General features: G+C 42.5%; 2 long non-coding RNA genes across 2 annotated transcripts in view; both read left to right on the forward strand.

Annotated features, from left to right (window-relative positions):
• The window catches only part of LOC105358513 (uncharacterized), a 58,074-nt gene extending 42,555 nt beyond the window's left edge, over positions 1-15,519 (forward strand). Inside the window, exons 2-4 of the long non-coding RNA XR_912139.4 lie at positions 14,529-14,605; positions 14,894-14,936; positions 15,349-15,519. This is a non-coding gene — a long non-coding RNA (uncharacterized LOC105358513). The remainder of the gene's footprint in view (positions 1-14,528; positions 14,606-14,893; positions 14,937-15,348) is intronic.
• On the forward strand, positions 394-863 carry LOC111949060 (uncharacterized). The gene is made up of 2 exons (XR_002875084.2): positions 394-528; positions 616-863. It is a non-coding gene; the product is annotated as an uncharacterized LOC111949060 (long non-coding RNA).
• Positions 15,520-17,974: the final 2,455 nt, after the last annotated feature.

A 17,974-nucleotide genomic window follows, 5' to 3' on the forward strand; every position in this document is an offset into this window, starting at 1 on the left:
CAGATGCCCATACCTGAAGCACTGGAAACTGCCAAACAAAGGCTCCTGGCCTTGAGCAGCCACCTAAAGAGGTACACAAGAGACAATGAAGCCAGACAAATAAACAGGCTCTTCGCAACTCAACCTGCAAAAGTGTACGGTCAGTGGCAGGGTCAAAACAGCCAAGCAGACACACCAAGGCTAGAAACTGAACAGTACTGGAAAAATATATGGGAGAAAGAGACCGCACATAACAGCAATGCTCAGTGGCTGGTCTCTCTGAGAAAAGAATATAGCAACCTCCCTGAACAGAATCCAGTAACCATCACAGTGGCAGACATCCAAGAAAGAGTCTCAGGTACGAAGAACTGGACAGCACCGGGCCCTGACATGATACATGTGTCATGGTGCCTCTGTCAGACTCCTCCCCCCTCTCCTCTCCGCTTGGTTCCTGATTATCCCCAGCTGCTTCCACTCACCTCATCATCACACCTGCCTTCTTAAGGAGCTCCAGGATCTTCATTCAACGCCAGTCCGTTGCCCCTGATGGTGCATATTTGGCCTCACGTCAAGTTCATGCTTTGTTGCCTTGCCTTAAGCCAAGTAGTTAACTTATGCTGTCTTACCTGTCTCCAGGAAACCTCAGCCACGAGTGGTCACCCACAGCAGCCGTAATCCGGACTCCTCTACTGGTCTGTTCCCTCCATCCTCACCACGAGCCTCTGCCGAACCAGCTGCCTCACGAAACGGACCCACGCTGCCGACTCCAGACCCGAACGAGCAGTTCCACCAGTGACGCCACGAGCCGCAGTTACATTCTCGGACCTCCAGTAACAGTTACCTACCTGTCTGGCCATCATATTAAATCTACCTTCTCGCCAAGACATCTCTGTCCTGTGTCTCATTCCGGGTTTCAGCATCTGGGTCTCAGTCGTTCTATAGTCATGACAACATGCCTACTGGCTAAAGAAGCTCACCGCACTCCACGAGCGCCTGGCAGCACAAATGAACCAGCTGCTAAGAGATGGGACTCACCCCGAATGGCTAACGGAAGGGCGAACGATCCTGATCCAGAAGGATCCCTCAAAGGATGCAGTCCCATCCAACTACCGGCCAATAACTTGTCTGTCCACAACATGGAAGCTCATGTCAGGCATCATTGCAACCAAGATAAATAGGCACATGGATCAATTCACGAGTAACACACAGAAGGGCATTGGTAGAGACTCCAGAGAAGCCAAACACCAACTCCTTGTCGACAGAACAGTCGCTCAAGACTGTAAGTCACGACACACCAACCTGTGCACAGCCTGGATTGATTACAAGAAGGCCTATGACTCAATGCCACACACATGGATCACTGAATGCTTGAAGCTGTACAACATCAACAGGACTCTAAGAGCCTTCATGGGAAACTCAATAAAGCTGTGGAAAACCACCCTTGAAGCCACTTGCACAAGTGTCCATCACCAACGTGATTCTCTGTCCCCACTGCTGTTCTGCATAGGTCTGAACCCCCTCAGCCAAATAATCACCAAGACTGGCTATGGATACCGACTCAGAAATGGGGCCAACATCAGTCACCTCCTCTACATGGATGACATCAAGCTATATGCTAAGAGCCAGCGTGACATTGACTCCCTGATCCACACCACCAGGATCTACAGTACTGACATTGGGATGTCATTCGGGCTCGAGAAATGCAGCCGGATGGTGAGAAAGAGAGGCAAGGTAGTCCACACAGGAGGGGTCTCACTCCCAGAAGGAACAATAGCAGACATCAAGGACCGTTACAAGTACCTTGGAATTCCACAGGCAAATGGCAACCTGGAGCAGGCAACAAGGAAAGCTGCAACAGCTAAATACCTCCAACGAGTAAGGCAAGTCCTGAGAAGCCATCTCAATGGCAAAAATAAGACCCGGGCAATAAACAGCTACGCACTGCCAGTTATCAGATACCCTGCAGGAATAATAAGATGGCCAAAGGAAGAGATACAGACCACGGATGTTAAAACACGAAAGCTCCTCACCATGCATGGAGGGTTCCATCCCAAATCCAGCACCCTGAGACTGTATGCTAGCCGCAAGGAAGGAGGCAGAGGACTAGTGAGCGTAGAAGCCACTATCCAGGATGAAACATCCAAGATGCATGAGTACATCAAGCTCAAGGCCCCAACTGACAGTGTGCTCAGTGAATGTCTCAGGCAATGGAGAGCAGAGGATATAGTGCTGGAGGACAGATCCTCATGGGAGGACAAACCCCTGCATGGGATGTACCACCGGACCATAACTGAAGTGGCTGATATCAAGAAGTCCTACCAATGGCTAGAAAGGGCTGGCCTACAGGACAGCACTGAAGCGCTCATCCTGGCAGCTCAGGAACAAACCCTGAGCACCAGAGCCATAGAGGCTCAGATCTACCACACCAGACAAGACCCAAGGTGTAGGCTGTGCAAAGTGGCGCCTGAAACAATCCAACACATAACTGCAGGGTGTAAGATGCTGGCAGGGAAAGCATACATGGAGCGCCACAATCAAGTGGCTGGAATAATATACAGGAACATGTGTGCAGAATATGAACTGGAAACCCCAAGATCAAAATGGGAAACACCTCTGAAGGTGGTAGAGAATGAGAGGGTAAAGATCCTGTGGGACTTCCAGATCCAGACTGATAGGATGGTGATGGAGAACCAACCAGACATTGTAGTGGTGGATAAAGAACAGAGGAAAGCCGTTGTGGTGGATGTGGCAGTGCCAAGCAATGGGAACATCAAGAAGAAGGAACACGAGAAACTGGAGAAATACCAGGGACTCAGAGAAGAACTGGAGAAAGCCTGGCAAGTGAAGGTGACAGTGGTGCCTGTGGTAATTGGAGCACTGGGGGCAGTAACCCCCAAGCTGGAGGAGTGGCTACAACAGACACCTGGAAAGACCTCAGACCTCTCAGTCCAGAAAAGCGCAGTGCTAGAAACAGCTAAGATACTGCAGGACCCTCCAGCTCCCAGGCCTCTGGTTGAGGACCCGAGCTTGGAGGAGAAACCACCCGCGGAGGGTGAGAGGGGCGTTTATATATATATATATATATATATATATATATATATATATATATATATATATATATATATATATATATATATATATATATATATATATATATATATATATATAACATTTGTTGTTGTTGAATAAGAGAAACAGTCAGCCTTAAAAGCTCAAACTTTAATGAAAAATGAATAGTTGCAGGACTGCAAATAAAAATAAATTATAACAAATAATTTATTAAAAATAATTTTTAAACATTAAAAAGTTTTAGACCTCTTTGACATGTAGTTTATATTATTTAGAAACGCTCAACAATAAGACAATAATGATAATAATAAATCAATAGTAAGTCAACAAAAATAATAAATAATAATAAATCAATATTAAGTCAATGATAATAATAATAATAAATCAACAAAATTCAACAACAGATTTACCCTAAAAAAAACAGAAACAAAGAAAAGCAATAGATTTACTGATTCATGTTAGTGATCAGTTTGTGTAACACAGATGTTATGGTGTCGGGTTTCAAGCTAACAGTCTGGCCTCTTATCAAAGTCTGAATCCACAAAATCTTTTGAACACATCCAGACTGTATTACTAGTTGGTACCACAGTTATCCATCTGGGTTAGCTCTTTTTATTGCCAAGGCCCACTTTTTCCTGAAGTCTGAATCCATTGGAAACCTGCAAGAAAAGTTCAGTCTCTGAGTCAGAAATGTATTGTAACGATTCGGCCGGACCGTCACTTTAGTGGGGTAGCGAAAGCCAACTGCTCATGAAGAGGTTCTAATGGAGAGCTGTCCGTGCCCCATACACCGCACGACCCCGGACAGTCTCAGGTTGGAAGAAACGTAGAGAGGCAACATTAGCTTTTAAGCAACAAGCCTGTTTATTCCAGCACACCATACAGACCAAACAGCATGGAGGGTCACTTCAGCTTCCAGCCCTCTGACTCAAGGTTTCACCCTAAGCTCCCCACTTCCCATGAGCCTTTGGGGCTGAAGGCAGCGCTAACCCCCGGGTCGCTACACTGCCCCCACCTAAGAGGGTTAGTGTCCCCACAACCCTCACATAACTGCATAACTGAATAACACAACACAATTAGCAAAACACAGGAACACACTGGCTGGAGACTCCTTCGCACAATCCTGGGTTTCAACCGCCACCGTGTACAGTCCTCCTCTTCACAACAGACACAACAGACCACTCAGGTGATCCTGTGACGTCATTTCCGGGTGAGCTATTCCCAGTGCTAGTTGTGTGACTGCTGTCCTCTTGTTTGGCATTAGCCTTACTACTATTGCTTACTCTAAGGGTTATCTGGGTTAATATTCACATCTAGTACCTTTTATTAGCTAATTCACCACTGTTAAACCGCTTTCTGTTCACTTTTCTCATTTTGCTAAATAAACCACTTCTCTTTACTTAAACACCGCTAGCCTTAGCTTAGAACCTAGTATGGCCACCACCACTCCTTCCGCCTCTCCTCCTCTCTCCTGCCCCATGTGCCATATGTTTAGTGATGATCCTGCCTCCTTTAGTGAAGATAGGGGTAGGTGTGTTAAGTGTAGTCTTGTGTTAGACTTGGAGGCCAGGCTGGAGCAGTTAGAAGCGCGGCTCCGCACAGTGGAAGCTAAGCCGGCTAGCCAGGTCGTTACTCGTAGCGCGGGCCGCGCTACCAGGGCTAACTTAGCTAGCACCCCAGCGCCCTCCCAACAGCCGGGAGACAGTCAGGGGTTTGTACCGGTTGGGAGGAAACATAGTGCTAAACGCAAAAACTTAGAGCACCCGAGACTCCACGTTAGTAATAGGTTCTCCCCCCTCAGCGACACACCCGCTGAACACTCAACTCTGGTTATAGGCTCTTCTGAAGTTAGAAACGTGGAGCTCCCAGCGGCTACAGTCAGGTGTTATCCGGGGGCCAGAGTTGGTGACATCGAGGGGAACCTTAGGATGTTAGCTCAGAATAAGTCCAGGTTCCGTCGAGTCGTGATTCACGCAGGCGGTAATGATGCCCGACGGAGACAGTCAGAGGTGGTTAAGTTAAACGTAACTTCGGTGTGTAAACTGGCTAAGACGATGTCCGACACTGTAATTTTCTCTGGTCCCCTGCCGAACTTAGTCAGTGATGAAATGTACAGCCGCTTTTCATCATTTAACCGCTGGCTTTCTAGATGGTGCCCAGAAAACGGCGTTGGTTTTGTGGATAACTGGAGCGCGTTTTGGGGGAAGCCCGGTCTCATGCGGAGAGACGGCGTCCATCCCACCCGGGACGGTGCCGCTCTTCTTTCTAGAAACATTTCTGCTAGCCTTAGTCTGTTAACCTGACAATCCAGAGACGAGACCCGGGCGCAGAGCAGCAGTGGAAAACGCTCCTCTGAGCCTCCCTTAGGGTTAGTGCCGGTGCAAAACCCATGCAGGGAAAGTCAAGCAGGTCCGAGCTTTAGCTTATGTGCTGAAAGACAAATGAAAGGAGCGCGTCATAGAAACTTAAAAGTGACAGACAGCAGTTCTCACAAGCAGAATTATGTCATTAAATGCGGTTTATTAAACATTCGATCCATTTCCTCCAAGTCCCTCTTAGTCAACGAGTTAATTACTGATAACAATCTTAGTCTTTTAGCCTTAACAGAAACTTGGCTCCATCAGGATGACTATGTTAGATTGAATGAAGCAACCCCCCCCACTTATGCTAACTATCAGAAATCCAGGATTTCAGGGAAAGGAGGTGGTTTGGCAGTAATATCACAGTCTAGCTTACTTCTCAGCCCTAAAGTTAAAAATGCTTATAATTCATTTGAAAGCATCATATTGTCTTTAAGTCACCCAAACAGGAAAACTCGAAAACCTGTTTTACTCATAATTATTTATCGCCCCCCCGGCCCATATTTAGAATTTTTAACTGAGTTTTCCGACTTCCTATCGACTATTGTCTTAGATTCTGATCAAATTATAATATTAGGGGATTTTAATATTCATGTTGATGACCCCAGTGACTGCCTAGGAAAGGCTTTTGCAGCTTTATTAGATGATGTTGGTTTCACCCAAAGTGTGAATGAACCCACTCACTGTCATAAGCACACCCTGGACCTTGTTCTAACCCATGGGATAGAGATCAGCCAGCTGAGTGTCCTTCCTCTTAACCCCATCATTTCTGATCACTTTCTGATTACCTTCCAGTTTACACTGGAACATCCTTCTGTCCCAGTGAATAAGAAACAACTTAGAAGAACCTTAACTGACCGTTCTGTGTCTGAGTTTAAACACACAGTTCAGCCAGTACTTAGTGATATTCTGAGAAAATACTCTGAGACCAGCTCCCATAGTATCAGTCCTAGTATAAATGACCACTTTGTTAATGATGCCTTACAAGCCCTCAGGAGTACACTCGATGTTGTTGCCCCCTTGAAACCTAAATTCGTCAGACAAAACCGAGTAGCACCGTGGTTTAACGCTGAAACTCGTTCTCTTAAACGAGAAACCCGTAAGTTGGAAAGAGAATGGCGCCGCTCCGGTTCAGAGCAGTCTCTGGATATCTGGAAACATAGCCTATTAAATTATAAAAAAGCTCTGCGTAGAGCTAGAAGCCAGTACTATTCAACCTTAATATCAGAGAATGGAAACAATCCAAGATTTCTTTTTAGCACTATAGCTAAATTAACTCGCAGTCAGAGCTCAGTAGAACCACATGTTCCTGTTTCTCTCAGCTCTGATGATTTTCTTACATTTTTCGACAGTAAAATCTCAAATATTAGACATAAGTTAAATCAAGTTATTCCTATTATCAGCCCAGAACAGGCTGAAGCGGTAGAAATGGAGGCATCCATAGAAACCTCTGTAACATTAGACTGCTTCACTGCTGTGGATCAAGCGGAAATAACATCAATTATTACGTCCTCCAAATCCTCAACGTGTCTGTTAGACCCAATTCCCACTAGACTTTTTAAAGAAACTTTTCCCCTAATTAATGATCCCATATTAACAATGATAAATGCCTCTCTGGAAACGGGTTACGTGCCACAGTCTTTTAAATTTGCAGTTGTTAAACCTCTTCTGAAAAAGCCCAGTTTGGATCCTAGCATCTTGGCCAACTATAGACCGATATCAAACCTGCCCTTTATTTCTAAAATCCTAGAAAGAGTTGTAGTTAAGCAGCTTTACTGCCACCTACAGGACAACAGCCACTTTGAAGACTTTCAGTCGGGGTTTAGACCTCACCACAGTACGGAAACTGCACTAGTTAGAGTCTCTAATGACTTGTTATTGGCCTCAGAAAAGGGACTACTTTCTATTCTGGTCCTGTTGGACCTCAGTGCTGCCTTTGACACTATCGACCACGGTATTTTACTCCATAGATTAGAGCAGGACATAGGGATCAGAGGATCTGCTCTCCAGTGGTTTAAATCCTATCTGTCTGATAGGTATCAGTTCGTTAATGTAAATGGCCATTCCTCTCAGTGCACTCGAGTCAACTATGGAGTCCCACAGGGCTCAGTCTTGGGACCGATCCTGTTTACGCTTTATATGTTACCCCTAGGAAACATAATCAGGAAACACAGCATTAATTTTCATTGTTATGCCGACGATACGCAGTTGTATTTATCCATGAAGCCTGACCAGAATGACCAGATAGAGAAACTGAACGCCTGCATCAGTGACATCAAGACCTGGATGACAATTAATTACCTCCTCTTGAACCCAGAAAAAACTGAGGTCATTATACTTGGTCCTAAAAACCTCAGAGATGCTCTGTCTGCTCAGATAGTCTCCCTGGATGGCATAAGTATAGCCCCTAATTCCACAGTTAGAAACCTTGGGGTTTTACTTGACCAGGATTTATCATTTAAGGCTCACATATCTCAGGCATGTAGAACTGCCTTTTTTCACCTGCGAAATATTGCTAAGATCAGAAATATACTTTCTAAGAGTGATGCTGAAAAACTCATCCATGCATTTGTTACGTCGAGGCTGGATTACTGTAACTCCTTGTTAGCAGCGTGTCCTAAGAGTTCCTTAAGAAGTCTCCAGCTTGTTCAGAACGCAGCTGCTAGATTGTTAGCTGGAACCAGCAGAAGAGATCACATCACTCCTGTGTTAGTTTCGCTCCATTGGCTCCCAGTTGATTCTAGAATTAAGTTCAAGATCCTCCTGTTAACCTATAAGGCCTTACATGGAATGGCCCCGTCCTATATTAAGGACCTCATAGTCCCTTACCAACCAATCAGAACACTTCGCTCGCAAAATGCAGGACTGCTTGTGGTTCCTAGAATTAGTAAAAGTACGGTTGGAGGTAGAGCGTTTAGCCACCAAGCCCCTGTCTTATGGAATAAACTCCCAGCTCATGTAAGAGAGGCCGACTCAGTTTCTACATTCAAAGTTAGACTGAAAACATTCCTCTTTGGACAGGCTTATTGTCAGACTAGCTAGTATTCAGAGATTATTTAACTTAATGTTAGTTTGTTTAAATTAAACTTAATAATAACTATTTCTTTTAAAAGGCTGCTAGAAGTTGAAGCTGGGGTAACTATGGTGCACTGGGGTTCTGTCCTCTTTCCTTTTTTACTTCTACCCTTCCTCTCCTCTATTCTTGATCATAATTTATCATTTAGTTCTCCATGCCTCTGTTTGGTGCAGTGCGATTCATGTATTGTCCCTCTTTTCCTCTCCCCTCCTGGGGAGTGGGAGTGCTTCCAGACTCCAGTTGGCTCATCCGTGCTCCAGTTCCTGACCGTTTACCTCGCCTTTGCTCCTGCTCCTACACCTGGCTGTGGATCCTGCCTCTGGCTCATCTCTGGCTCGTCTCTGCTCTGTACCTGACCGAGTACCTCGTCTCTGCTCCTGCTCCTACACCTGGCTGTGGTTCCTGTCTCCGGCTCGACTCGCGCCTTTGACTGTCCCCACAACCACGGCTGGATGAAGCTCGTCTGCTGGACTTTTATATATGTAGTTGTAGATTTAGATAAGTTAATTCTTCTCTAAGATTTCTGGTAAATCGCCTGTCCGTCCTGGGGGAGGATCCCTCCTTCATGTGGGCACCCCTGAGGTTTCTTCGTTTTTTCCGGAATCCGGTTTTTTTGGGAGTTTTTCCTTACCGCGAAGGGGGGTCTAAGGGCAGGGATGCCAGTATAGCTTAGTCAGTTTGTTAGTTCATTTTAGTATTTTTCTATTGAACTCTTTGTATTCGTGATCCTTTTGATTTCATGTTTTACTTCGAAGCCCATCGAGACGACTGTTGTCGTGATTTTGGGCTATACAAATAAAATTGAATTGAATTGAATTGAATTCACTGGCTGGGTTAGCACATCTGCAACTGACACAGTTCCATGCCAGTATGTGCCCAGCCAGGAGAACCAGTCCCCGCCTCCATGGAAGCACCGCCATCAGGGTGCACGTCACCATGGGGGAGCAGACTCTCTCCAAGTGAAGAGCTGCACACCAGCAGCAGAAGGTCCCCAGGCATCCCAGGCGATCGTCGTCGTCTCTACGGTGGCGAGACTCCAGCTGCTGTAGGGTCTGCTTCGTCAAACCCTCCTCCCCAAAGCGAAGCTCTGCTGTCCGCGCTGACAGGTCTCGCAGCTCCGCAGGTGCGAGGTCCAGCAGTGTAGCGCCCTCTAACGCCAAGCCTGAGTGTGTGAGAAGTCCCCTTCAGTGTCTAGCCCTCATTGCCGGTCGCCAGGTTGACCTGAGCCAGGTGTGGTTCCAGTGTTGTTGAGCCATTGCGTTGTGAAGGTTCAGCTGGGCTGCGCACCGTCATCACAGTCTGGTCCGGATGTTCTAACGTTGGTGCCGGGCAGGGCCAGGCTGCGGATGACGGTGGGTGCTCGATCCTTCAGGGTGGTGTCATCGCCCTTACTCCTCCCTTGTTCCAGACTGCCACCAGGATCAGCTGCTCCGTCTCACCCTCCATGGCGATGCTCTCCATGGTGTAGCAGCGGTTAAGCATCCCACTTCTGACACCAATGTAACGATCCGGCCGGACCGTCACTTTAGTGGGGTAGCGAAAGCCAACTGCTCATGAAGAGGTTCTAATGGAGAGCTGTCCGTGCCCCATACACCGCACGACCCCGGACAGTCTCAGGTTGGAAGAAACGTAGAGAGAGGCAATATTAGCTTTTAAGCAACAAGCCTGTTTATTCCAGCACACCATACAGACCAAACAGCATGGAGGGTCACTTCAGCTTCCAGCCCTCTGACTCAAGGTTTCACCCTAAGCTCCCCACTTCCCATGAGCCTTTGGGGCTGAAGGCAGCGCTAACCCCCGGGTCGCTACAGTATAAATCTATATTACTATAATAGTCTAGTCCTAGTATGCTGTATACAGGTTTAACACAATAAAGTTTACATTTATGTCGACAGCAAATTATCCGTACATCATGCAGCAGCATGTTGATAACAGATCTGCAGCATCATACATGTCAACAAGTGTGGTATTAAAAAAACATGTGTACTATTAATCAGAATCAGAATTACTTTATTGATCCCACATTAATGAAGCCCCTGCAGCATTAAAAAAAATTATATTCCTTGTGCCTTCCTCCTTCCTGGACTCATTTTCCACTTTTGGCAGTAGAAACCCACACAATGAACTGGCATCTTGTTAAAAATGTGTTCACATGCTGAACTGCAGCAGTGACTTGACCTCACCAAGATGGCGGTGCTCTCCTCCCATGAGGAATCACGTGATGTCTCCTCGAGAGATAGAACCAATGAGTTATATCACTAGAGGAGACACGCCCGCTTTAGAAGCCTGGCCGACGGTGGCGGAGCGCGACGCCATCTTGGTGAGGTCGACGACGCCCACATGACAATGATTTCTATTGCTTTTAGTGGTGTCTAAGCAGCTTTTATATACTATATATGTTTTTACAATTTATATATATTTATAAATATATGTAAATATATTATATTTATATATAATATATATATAGATACATCATTTGTTGTTGTTAAAGAAGAGAAAAAGTCAGCCTTAAAAGCTCAAACTTTAATGAAAATGCATTGCTGCAGGACTTCTTACAAATAAAAAAATTATTACAAAGAATTTTTAAAAAATAATTTGTAAACATTTAGGAGTTTTAGACCTCTTTGACATGTAATTTAAATTATTTAGAAAAACCCAACAATAAGTCAATAATAATAATAATCATAATAATAATAAATTCAATTCAATTCAATTCAATTTTATTTGTATAGCCCAAAATCACAACAACAGTCGTCTCGATGGGCTACGAAAATCAATAGTAAGTCAATACAAACAATAAATAATAGCATACATAATAAGTCAATAAATAATAATATATTAGTCTATTAATATTGTTATTATTATTAATAATAATAATAATAATAATAAATATTCAAAAGAAGTCCAAAAGTGAACAATAGATTTACCCTAAAATAACAACAACAAAGAAAAACAATAGATTTATACTGATTCATGTGAGTGATCAATTTGTGTAACACAGATGTTATGGTGTCGGGTTTCAAGCAAACAGTCTGGCCTCTTATCTAAATGTGTTTCCACAAATGTATTGACTGTATTACTAGTTGGTACCACAGTGATCCATCTGGGTTAGCTCTTTTTATTGCTAAGATCCACTTTTTCCTTAAGTCTGAATAGTGAATAGTGAAAAGTTCAGTCACTGAGTCAGAAATGTATAAATCTATATTACTATAATAGCCTAGTATGCTGTATACAGGTTTAGCAAAATAAAATGTAGATTTATGTTGACAGCAAATTCTCCGTACATCATGCAGCATGTTGATAACAGCCCTGCAGCATCATGCATGTCAACATGTGTTCTATTCATGAAGCCCCTGCAGCATTAAAAGAAAAAAATTAAAATACTTACCTGTGAAATGATACACCTACCTCCTTCATGGACTCAGTTCTCTGATTTTGGCAGTTGAAACACAAACAATGAACTGGTATTATACAAAAAATGTGTTCAAATGCATTCACTGCAGTAGTAACTTGACCTCACCAAGATGGCGGTGCTCTCCTCCCATGAGGAACCACGTGATGTCTCCTCTAGTGATAGAACTCATTGGATAGAACTCATTGGTAGCGCTCCTCAAAGAGGCTCTGTGTGCTCTGCTGCCAACTAGTGGTCGGAGGGTAAAGTGCAAAAAAAAAAGAGTCGGACGCTGAAGGACGCTCAGAAATAATACCATCTTGAATCGATACAAGTATTAACAAATGAACTATCAGTAAAATCTGTCCAACACAAGAAACTTTGAGCTCTCATCTGTTTGCTCAGCTGTTGGACAGGACAAGTAAAAAAAAATGAAAAAGCTCTCATTTGTGACGTAAAAACTGTGATGGGCGGGGCCAAAGTCTCACTGCTCTGCTCCGTTCTGATACACCCACTTAAAGAAAGATCTATGAACGCCTTGGTTTTCCTCGTCTGAGCTGGTATCTGGCTCAAAACTGAACGTGTGGATTGCTCTAATATTGCTGCAATTTTAGTTGCACTGCTAATGTTAGCTTGGGCTTGTGAGAGGCTGTAAGCTAGTGGGACATAGTGGATAAAAAAGGGTTGATGGGGAAGCAGAGCGGGCTAACTTCCACGCCAACATTTCAGAGGCCATTTTCTAATGAACTTCTACTGCTCAGCAGAAAGTTGATCCCAGAATACAACAATGTCTTTGACTTTGTCTAAAACATCATCATTAAAAGACCACTAGGAACACTTTGAAAATAGATCAAATGATGATTGGAGAGCCTGCAACATTTTCATACAAAGATATTTAGTTTCCAATCCTGACAAAGAATTTACTCCTCAAATGAGTCACAACCTATTGCAGGGGATTGTGTTTAAAAAATGCTTTAGTTTTTCACATTTTTCTGCAATCTTTTTGTTCAACCATTGAATAAAAGCTGAAAGTCTGCACTTCAATGGCATCTGAGTTGTTTGATTTCAAATTCACTGTGGTAATGTTCATTAGAAAGAATGTGTCTCTGTCCAAATATTTATGGTCCTGACTGTAATTTTTGTTCATTTGGAACTTCTGGAAACGAGTTACACATCCCATAAAAGTGACATGAGTTTTCATTTTTGAAACATTTCTGTCTGTCTTTTTTTCTTTCACATAAATGTTGGCTTGATGCAGAAAGATGATCTGAGGCCACAACGTGGGAAAAACATTTGGTAAAAAAAAATATTCAGGCTGTTAGAAACATGACGGACTTTAATAAAGATAGAAAAGATGGACCTTTTGTATTTTGTATGGGGACAGCACAGAGGTTGTTGGGATCCCCGGGACACAACGGCCTTCAGTATTGAGGCTTGTATGGATGAAGCAGGCAGGCCAAGGATCATCTCTACATCTGCTTTACAAAGGACTTTGAAGGAGCTAAGCTGTGATGCGTGTGTGTCATTTGACACACATTGTCTTTTTTAATCAAGAAAATGTAAATTATAATAACAGCGCTTTACCTTGCTAGTATTTTTATGTTTATCTTCTGGAAATTTGTACGACGGAGTTTTAGGGCCACCAAAAAAAAAAAAACTAAATTTACGAGATTTTATCTCGTAAATTTAGGACATTAAAGTGGAGTTTAGAGCAGCAGGTGAACGCCGCGCAGCAGCAGAGCAGACCAACTAAACTTAGTTCAACAGGTGAGTTAAATGTTTATTGAGAACATTCCAGATGTCTGGAAGCTCATTTGGTTGATTTACAACTTGTTAAAGTTTTATTTATTGATGGTTGGTTTGCAGGATCTCTGCAGCCCCATCATGAAGCCGTCCCTGCAGGCAGCTGTCCACTTCAATCCTTTCTTCCTCCACCAAAGATCTCTGTGTTTGTGTGATGCTTCCGTCTGAGGAGGAGCAGCACTTTTGCCTTTTTCAACGTTGTAATGCTAATATAACAGACTATTTTCATTCCTCTTTATTGTTTTGTGTTGAAACGGGACGTTTCATCTGCAGGAGGGGCGTATGGAACACTGTTTACTTCAGCATTGGTGTTGGGATGACAGGTTCATGAGGTAATGTGACAGATGAACTTCAGGTTACGTGAATGAAAAGGAGAATAAAGGCTGCAGCGGTTCTCTGCACCCAAACGTGTCTCTGAGCTCCTTATTTTACAGATGAAAGTCCGCTTTACCGACACCGAACCCCGAAAAGACGGCTCCACTGAAAATAATCTGATTTTGAGTCGCCAAAAAGCTCAGAATCTCTTTGTTTTAAACCTAAATAAAGCTTCACAAAAGGCTCCACATATTTCATCTTCAAGATAGGCTCCGATAAACAGAAAACTTTGGTGTTTTCTCCTTGTTAGTCTACGACTTTTTTTCTCCTAAATTTACGAGATTTTAAGTGGTAAATTTAGGAGATAAAATCTCGTAATTTTAGTTGTTTTTTTTGTTGGTGGCCCTAAAATTCTGTCGTACATTTGGAATATACCTGCTCATAGTTTCTTAATTCTGTCTGTGGATTCACATTGTTGTTTACCAAATATGGTGATATTCTCTTAAATTCTTTGGAATTGCTGTTTGTTTTGCAGTTGGAGAACTGGAAGACTCTTCTGACTCTGACATGGAGGACGTTATTAAAACTGAGTTTGATCGTGCTGATCTACTGGTATGGTTAATTTAGAACATTTTTCTCTTATTTTGGGTTGTAGAACTATACACATCTGACATATTTTGTATCTTCACGTCAGCCTCATAATGAAAGCAGAGTAAGGTGTCATGAAATCATGTCTCAGCATGCTGTGTGTTGGTAGTTTTGGCTTCTTATGCATTTGCATAGTATTGAGATGTACACTATAGACATTCAAACGTTATGTGAATAATGCATAAATTGTCAAGATTTTAAGATTCTATGTATTTATTTTATAACCAAATATGCTTTTCTTTGTCTTCAAAGGAACAATCTGGGGGCAGTTGTGTTTGCAGATGAAGTACAGCAAGTAATGAACTATTTCATTGTGATAATGAGTTATGGAGAACATGATTGCTAGTTTCACTGCCAATGGGTAACACTGTATTATTTGCCAATTCCTTTCTATGTTAGAAATGATTTGCTTTTCAGGACAGAAACAACAGAACATTTGATTTTTGGGTTGTCAAAATTGATAACAAAACACCAGCTTGTCCTTAATTAATGTGACACTTTAACTACCTTTATCTCACATTTTTGTTACATTTTTAAAAATGCACAACTTTTTAATGGGCACTTGAAACAAGATAAATGAAATAGCAGCTTCTGCAAAAATGTATATTGTTAGATTGCAATTCTGAGATTATAATCTCAACCCCTAGTAATCTTTTGAGATCATTTCAATCAGTTCATTTAGTTTATTATAGTTTCTCTGTTTTAAGGATCAGAAAATGTCTCACCATCCAGACCTCCTGTTACTAAAAACGGTGATAAAACAAATGGCCGGACAATGACCAACTGAAAACTGGACACTTAGCTAGAGTGAGGACAACAGAAATGAAGACAGCTGTGGATGATTGACATGAACCTGGCGTGAACATGACCCAAAACGCCACTGAAAACCAGACTGGACGTCTTCACACCTTCAGATCAGCTGGTCCACAATTTGAGGCTACGCAAAAAGTTACTTTTTTTTTAACAGAAAAAACGAATTTAATTTTTTTTTTCTGTGCACATTGATTGTAATTTATAAAAATTCAACCCATATGAAATATAGTGTATGATTTTGGAAAAAGATGTCTTTAAAATCATCTGCTTTTTTATGAATAAAAAGTAAAAAGAAAGGAACCAGTCTCTATTTTTGAATTTGAGTTACTTTTAAAACAGTAAAGAGACGTTAATGATCACCAGTGTTTTGAACAACAATAGAAATGAGTCTTTTTATTTGGAATCATATACAAAAAAATCTCAGTCTGAGTTGCGTGATGTGGGTTCAGAGATGGGCTTTGATGCTAAACCATGGAGAGACTTCAACACAAGCAGCAGCGTGTGGATGAGCTGCTTCCAGAAGTCCAGACAGCAGACGGATGGAGATGACAGCTGAAGACTTCTCTCCAGGTCTGGTGCAGCACACCTTAGATTCAGGTCATGTTTGAAGCAGTGATGAAAGTCTTCCGGGAATTCCCGGAAATCCGGGTTTTTGAGCAAACCGAACGTACTTTCCGGGAAATAAAGACCTGATCTCTACGGACAAATCGCTTTCCGGATTAAAAAATGGTCTGAAATCAGCTAATTTTAGCTTTATTTTCTATATTTCTCCGCAGATCGCTTCCTCTATGGTCGTGGCCATCTCTCGTCTTCCCGGCCTAATTGACCAATGACGGGACGTTTTAGTTGCTTTCGGATGCGTCGACGGGTCTGATTGGCTCTGTCTGCACCACGTGGTCAGCGTGACTTGCTTCCCTAGAGACCAAAACTGGCGGACCCACGCTAAACTTTCACAAACACATCTGAAGAGTTTGCGATCAAATTTGTGTTAAAATAATGGCAGGCATCGTCATTATTGAGCGTGGTCACGACCTCAGTTGTGAGAAGACGATAAAAAACAAATTGAAGTGGTCTTGGCTGGAAAAAAAAAAGATTTTTAAGGTAGTGTAGGTCAAATACTTTTTTGTGTAAAATAATCTCAAAACCACATTTTGAAATAATTTCAATTTTAGTTTTGAGTTTCAGTTTTTATTTTGAATACATTTCTCTAATTTATTTGTATTTCCTAATTACCATGATTTAGTTCAGTATAGTTGACATTAATTACAAGTATTTGATGGTTTGGACCCGCACTCCCTTAAAAAATAATGTTTACAATGTTTAGCTTAGTTTGTATGTTTGTTTTGATATTTCCCAGATTACTTAGTATTGGTGTTAAAGAATTGATGTATTATGTTATAGAATTATAGTTTAAAGCAGATCCCATATTTTGATGTAATTATAGTTTGAGAAAACAGTGCAAGTGGATGTTGTACATCAGTCATTTCTAAAGCAGAAATAATGTATAAATAACTGAGGTATTTTCATAGAATATCATAGTTACTGGTGTTCTTTTTGCCATTTGGGGCTTTGATGTTACTATATTTTAGCAATTGTATGTTTTGCAGCTTTAAGGAAAAGCGTAGATTGTAGGATTGTGTTACTTTGAGCAATTTTCCAAATTCTTTTTTAGGACCAGCAAGTCCTTAATGGAGAGTCAAACTAGGGGTTTGAATGACAAATCATGATGCTCCAATTAGTCTTAGTTTCTTGATAAAGAAGTGAATAACAAGCTGCCAGAATGCACCAGAATGCATCTAAGACCACGTATTTTTCCAAAATTTCGCTCTGTGCCCGCCATATCGCTCAAAGAAAAGTTCAGGGATTTTTTCCTTACCTGACTTTCATCACTGTTGAAGGTGATGAAGTGGAACATCATCCATGATTATGCTCAGGAGAGATGGAATAAAAAAGAAACGTTTGCAGAGAAACAATCTGCATCAAACTGACTCCAAAGTTTCAGAATCAGAATCTTTTTTCAACAGAATGAAGAACTTTAGCTCTGAGCCAGAATCTCAGTCGTGTCCAGAGTCCAGATTTGGTTGTGTCTTTTTCTCTTTGCAGGTATTTGTTCCTTGAAGGCTTGAAGGACAAACATGAGCTTTTACAAATGGTAAATGACGTATACTTGTATACTTGTATACTTATATACTTGTATAGCGCTTTCTACCCTCTTTTGAAGGCCCAAAGCCCTTTGCAGTCACAGACCCATTTACACACGCACACACACACACGTACACACGCGCGCGCACACACACACACACACACACACTTATGGCGGCTCTGCTGCCAAACCCTGGCACATACCTCCCACCAGAGGAGAGGTGGGGTTCAGTGTCTTGCCCAAGGACACTTCGACACCTGGGCGTGCAAGGCGGGAAGCGAACCTGCAACCTTACGATGGGTCGACCGCCCTACCGCTGCACCACGGCCGCCAAACACAAATGATCCTGTTTTGTGTTGTTCCTTCAAAGCTTGTGT

Source organism: Oryzias latipes, chromosome 17, assembly GCF_053564925.1.
Source record: "Oryzias latipes strain Hd-rR chromosome 17, Olatipes_Hd-rR_3.1".
Lineage (NCBI taxonomy): Eukaryota > Metazoa > Chordata > Actinopteri > Beloniformes > Adrianichthyidae > Oryzias > Oryzias latipes.